At 41.9% G+C, this 6,588-nt stretch overlaps 1 pseudogene; it reads left to right on the top strand.

Annotated features, from left to right (window-relative positions):
• The first annotated feature begins 3,110 nt into the window (after positions 1-3,110).
• On the top strand, positions 3,111-3,229 carry LOC145417280 (5S ribosomal RNA; annotated as a pseudogene).
• Positions 3,230-6,588: the final 3,359 nt, after the last annotated feature.

The raw sequence follows: 6,588 nt of genomic DNA, 5'->3' as shown, positions 1-6,588 counted from the left end.
CAGGGGTGAGGGAGGAGAGCATAGACATCAAAGGAAATACAAAAAGATGGGATAGAGGAGATGAAGACAAAGAGGCAGGGAGCAAAAAGACAAAGGGAGAGGCAGAGCAACCATATCTGAGCAGACAAAATAAATGAAAAGACCAGCCGTCTAAAAGTCAACAATCATGGCAAAAAACAATAGTTAATGAATTATTTACGTTTACAATATTATCATTAAAAAAGATAAAAGTTACAACACACACACACACACACACACACACACACACACACACACACATACACACACACACACACACATACACACACACACACACACACACACACACACACACACACACACACACACACACACACACACACACACACACACACACACACACACACACACACACACACACACACACACACACACACACACGTGGTCTTGGTTTCACCTAGGCTACAGCAGCATTCTCTCAGCGTTGTCTTTCTCGCCCCTGAGGCTAAATCTGTGGTGGATGGATCCATGATGAATTCCAGGAACAGTTCCATAGCTCTTTCCCTGAGGCATGTGTCATGTGTGGGTGATTTGTAACCCTTTCACGCCTTGGGGAAATAAGCAGTGTAGTTTGCCAATAAACTATATATTAAAAAAAATAAGTTCCTGATATTGCAAGACTTCTTGTAGCCCTTGATTGTCATTAGAGAGGGATGTATGTGGTGTTGTTATATTTGCTGCTTTCACATAATACAAAAAATATTGTCATCCCTCCAGATGCAATTCCCACCTAAGAACTGAAGAGTAACCATAACTCATATCCTGAGCCATGTGTCTTGTGTGGGTCGGCAATGGAGGCGGATTTGTTCCCGTTTTTCGCCAAAAAATAAATAGAATAAATAAATCAATCAATCAATAAATAAATCCCCCCTACTTCTTTTCATTATCATTATTGTCATCATCATTCCTTCGTTATGACCAACTGGGAATCTTTTTAACAGGTGAGCATAGGCAGGAAAAAGAAATTAAATAAAAGAAAATAGTTGAAACACCAGATTACAAGTGTCCTCCATTCTTAAAAATCTGTAACAGTTGGACTTGAACTTTTGCAGGTTGAATTTGGAGGGAAAATATTTTGGAGAAGCGAGTTCCAAAGAGAAGAGTGAATGCTAAAAAAGAAATAAAAATTTTAGGTGTTTATTAACACATGGAGCTGACTGTTTGTACCCGTTCATTTCCAAGAAGGAGATAATATCATAAAATAGTAAACACATAAATACCCATAAAAGAAGGAGCACTCAAAGAATGCAATTGCCTCTCTACAGTTAGTCTACGGTTCGACCCTTTGACATTACCGTAAATTTGACGTTCGAGGAATTGTTGCCAAATCCAAAATATTTAATCTTTTCCCGGCCGTCAGCCGCTAACCCAATTTTGACCCGAAGTTGATAAAAACTGTTTAAACAAATGGCGCCTTAAGATCTTTACTTCGACCCTGTTCTGAAAGTTTAATTTCTTCGTCCGTGCCTGACTGTAAGCCATCCACAGAATCTGGTCCAAATGGAAGCTAAATTACAGTGAAGCAATCTCAGTCATGCCCTTAACCTTTGACTGATTTTTCTCAAAGTCGAATTATTTCATTCATTTTTTTCTTTCAATCATTCCAACAACTTTGATTTAAATCTAATATAAACTAATTTAGTTGATCATGTCCTGTGACTTTGACCACTGACCTGTTGTTCCCAGAAACAGCAGGCAAACCCCTGGGAGAACACGGAATATTATGACCAAGTTTGGTTGAAATCTGATCCAAACTGACAACGTTATTTTGTTCACACACACACACACACACACACACACACACACACACACACACACACACACACACACACCAATGGTAATAAGTTCTCACTTTCTACGAGTATACGAGAGTGAGGATGTACTAAATACAAAAAGAAATATATTAGTGCTATTTCATGGTACAATTGTAGTTCATACTTTCAGTAACTCCTGGACTACTGCGCAGTGAGGGAAGGGAGGGGCTGGGGTACTGAATTCGACCTCGTCCTTGCCGACACATCATCATCATCATCATCATCATCATCATCATCATCATCATCATCATCATCAACAACAACAACAACATTAACCAGTTCTTAATTTCAATCCACAGAAAATAAGAGCAGAGCCAAAACCCTTGCCCTGAGGCGTGTGTGTTGTGGGAAATGTCATGGATGAAGGTTTATTGTACCGTCTCACGCCAAGGGAACTGGTCAGTAAGTAGACAAATTAATTGCAATGGGAAAGAAAACATGATCCAACCATCATCCTCTGTACAGATGTTAACTATGTCCCTGGAGCACGATGACGTGTGTGTGTGTGTTCGTGTGTGTGTGTGTGTGTGTGTGTGTGTGTGTGTGTGTGTTTAACCTGACAGAAGTATTGGGAAAATAAAGGCCGGAAGCAACAGGGAGATATTAAGAAGAGAGGTAGGGCAGAAGAGAAGCGAAGGAGACAGCAAGGAGAGAAATAATTAGACACAAACGGACATTTTTAGTCGCCTCTTAGACAAGCGGGGATACTGGGGAAGTATTCTTTCTCTCCCTCCACAAGGCGGCATGGTGCTGGAGAGGGAAGCCTTCACGTGGTGGCACCAGTATATCCAGATTACTTCGGTCCTGTCATACAAACGTTCCCTTCTTCGTTATCCTGCGAAAAAAGATGGTGGACTACAGAAGAAGGGCACCTTTAGCCTGCAGACCACAGGTACATGTTCAGAGGAGAATGGGGCTACAACAGCAGCAGTAACAACATCAACATCCAATCTGGCTCAGTTCGACCCACTTCAGAGTCATTCGGTGCCATTCAACACTCAGATAAATCCAATAAGAACCAGCCAGGTCCATGGATTCATGAATATCATTTTAGGCCCTGTTGGATTCGTTACATCCATGTCAGTATAGCTGAATAATATCAGATCAGTTTTGTTGTGGAAGTGCAAATCTAACTAACCTAGATTCATTCGGTTCAACTAGGCCAGCCGCGTAAAAAAATATACAGACAGGTTCTTTCAAGGCTAATCAAAAAAGCTCATGGCTGTAAACTAAACGTTCATAAGGGCACTATAAAAAAAAAACGGCTATATCACGTTGAGTACACCGCTTCCCGTCCGATCAGCGAAGTTAAGCAACGTTGGGTCTGGTTAGTATTTGGATAGGTGACCGCCTGGGAACACCAGATGCTGTTGGCATCCCTACGTGTCAAGTGGGGTTGGTGGAGGATTAGTGCCCCTCCCTGTAAAACAATTAACTCTAAGCCCTTGGCCACCCCGTCTGGGATACATGGCGTCTGGCAATGAATGAAATGAATGATATAAGAAACTAGAGTAAAACAAAAATAGCTACCGAGCACAGACTCCTGACTGTGGGTAGAGATATGTAAATGGTCAAAATTTAGACGCTTGAGACATATTTCGTTGTTGTGGAAGCTATACCGTAAGTCTCATCGTAAATGGCCGTGTTTGTGAGGGTGAGTGGGGTGTACATCAGTCGGGGCTGGCTTTATTGCCACGTTTTGGTGCGGAATACAACTGCAAAACGAAATCGTATGTGAGGGAATGTGTTTTCTCACTCTACGGTACCGTGCCCTAAAGTAGGGTAGCAGTATGTGCGATACAGTAATCATTTACTCTTTTTCGTATAATGATTGATAGCAATGTTGGTAGGCGTTTCCTGGGTTACCCTACTAACGAGGTTTTTGAGAGGCTGTCGAGGTCCGAGTCTACGTCATCTCAAGAAATAATTTTACTGACTTTGACTATGAGTACAAACAAATGTAGATTTTTAAAGCTACTGTTATCTATGACGGTAATGGAAATGTGTGTGTACACTATATATATTGAGAATAGCATGAATTGGCCCCAGTGGTGTGTGTGTGTGTGTGTGTGTGTGTGTGTGTGTGTGTGTGTGTGCTCACGCAAATCATAATTATTATAAGATAAGCTAAGCGTATCTAGGGTAAGGTTGTATGGACATTTCCCCAAATCGGGGAGGCGTGGCTCAATCAGTAGAGAGGTGGCCTGCCGCCCTACCGGACCCAGGTTCAAATCCTCGCTGGGGCAGGGAATAGTTTAAGGATTTGAATTTCATGTGAAGCAGACTTTACTGATCTACCAGAAGACCCGCCGACATGTAATAGTATCCCCGCTAATACCAATACACCAGTCCTGTATGAGACAGCCCTAGCATGTATTCGATATGGATGGTGGGTGTTAGCGCCGAAGTGGTGACATGTAGAGGTGTATGATATGTAGGAGTACTACTGGGCCTTTGGAGCAGGCTGTGAAGCCTATGCCCAGAGTCAAGCACATTAAAAAGAAAAAAAAAAGTAGGTGGGGTAATGGAAGGCATGGTGTAGACTGTAGACTGTGACACTGTGTAGTGGTGGTGGGAAATACATTCGAGCCTTCACGGGACCTCGGAACCACCTCGCTATGAACGTCCAAATTCCCGCCACAGTTGCTAACTGTGTCCGTATGCGTCCAGTTGCGACTTTACTTAGTCTTGTTATCAATGTCGTTCAGGTTTATCTCTAGTAATTTAAAAGGCACATATTTATCATTAAAGATATCATTGCTTTAATGTGTATCTGTATAATCAGGAATTTTACAAATAAATGAGGGCCTTGGTTGGAATACAAAGTCTGTTTGGTGCACATTCAAACACAACGGAAATTAACCAATCACCGCCCGAGGGCATCGCACAGTGTTACCAGATCCACTTGTCCTCAGCTGGCAAAATCAGTGCGTCAGATTCCGTGAAACCGAATATAGTGTTTTCAAGACTAGCTGGTAATATGAAGCCTTCGACTGTAGGAAAGAGTAAATGGAAGGGAAGAAATACAAAGTAACAGAGAGACAACTGGTGTGGCGGAAATATGGAAGCAGTGAAGGACGGAAAATAAATTACAGCAATTGTAGAGAAAGTTGGTTGCGGCGACTGGAGGTTTTGTGAATAAGAAAAGTAGATGAGAGGTTGGGAATAAAATGAAATAATAAGATTCTGACAACAGTAAAAGTAACCACATAATCTGAGAGTAAATATGTATCTCATGGATGTAGAACAGAGTAAGTTGAAGGTAAAGATTATAATGGAATAGGAAATATCATGTAAACAATTAGAAAAAGAAGGAACAAAATTTGCTAAGAGAAAACTGGTAAAGCTAGCAGCGCAAAAACACTGACTGCACCTTTCAAAGCAACAATAACAGGTGCAAAAAATGCAGAAAGAAAACTGTCAGGTGTTGGAAGAAAGTGACATGACAGTGAACTCAAATGGGGAGCAAAAAATTGTTGTGACTCACGAGAAAAGCACGTTGGAAAAACAAAATTAAGACTGATGAGGAGGAAGGAATGAGCAAGGCATGGAAGATGTTGACCAAGAGAAGAATCAGTAGGATGTTAAGTGAGATGAATAGTACTCTTACTTCATTCCCCCTTCAGCCTTCCCCGTCAAAGGTTTTTCGTCTCATTAACTCTCCTCCTCTTACTGACTCCCTTCAACCTCTGTCTCTGCGCCGCACTGTTGCATCTTTATCTCTTTTCTATCGCTACTTTAAGGGTCACTGCTCCTCTGAACTGTCCGCTTGCATTCCTCCACCTCTACGACGGGCGCGTTGCACCCGTCTGGCAGCAAACTCTCATCCCTTTTCTGTCCAACTCTCTAATGTAAGAGTTAACCGTTACTCCCAGTCTTTCATTTACGCAACACGTCAGCTCTGGAACTGTCTCCCTCTATCTGTATTTCCTGCTGCCCATGATCTCCAGTCTTTCAAACGCAGTGTGTCCAGGCATCTCAAAATGATCGGATCTTGAATTTGGCTCTCTATTGCATTTTGTTTTTCTCTTGGAGGGAACTGTTACTGCGGGCTCATGGCCTTTGGTTCCTTCTTCCACGCATAAAAAAAAAAAAAGAAAGACCTTCAGCTCCCAGTTTTCTTCCCTTCCCCCTCCCATATATTATCACCACCACCTCTCCCTCTCCATACCTCGTCCCCTTACTACCAGTGTCACCATATTTTTTCCCCTGTCTCCCTCCCTTCCCTTTCCATCAAACCTGCAGCTCCCATCCGCTCCCTTTCCTCTCACTATCCACCTCACCTCCTCGTCCTCCTCCTCCTCCTCCTCCCCTCCCCCCCACTCAACCCCATCACTGTACTTCCCGCACATTTCACAGCTTTCTCGTATTATGTTCACTCTCCTATCGCTATATTATCCATAACAGTTATAGGTGTGCGCTGCATTACATCACTGTTGCATTTTTGTCTATTTCTCATTATTTCCATGATGCTGGTATGGTTTGGGTCAGCCATTCGCTTGTCCTTTTGATTAGTTAAATTTGAATTTTATTGGGAGTTATATATATTTTTTTCATTCTTTTCTGTTGGTAGTTTTGTTTTGTTAGTTGTTTTTCTTATTCGGTATAAGTTTATGTTCTTCAATAGGAACATTCTACTTACATTAACTTGTGAACAGTGCAGTTTAGAATTCTGCAACTTTCACTAACGCCTTCAGTGAAAGAGATCCTTCATAATCTGAAAAGGAATATGTGG

This window comes from Coenobita brevimanus, chromosome 109, assembly GCF_032717465.1.
Source record: "Coenobita brevimanus isolate Jiangsu-jjx chromosome 109, ASM3271746v2, whole genome shotgun sequence".
Taxonomy (NCBI): Eukaryota; Metazoa; Arthropoda; class Malacostraca; order Decapoda; family Coenobitidae; genus Coenobita; species Coenobita brevimanus.
Note: the sequence above shows the minus strand (reverse complement) of the source record. Positions and strands in the feature narration are given on the sequence as shown.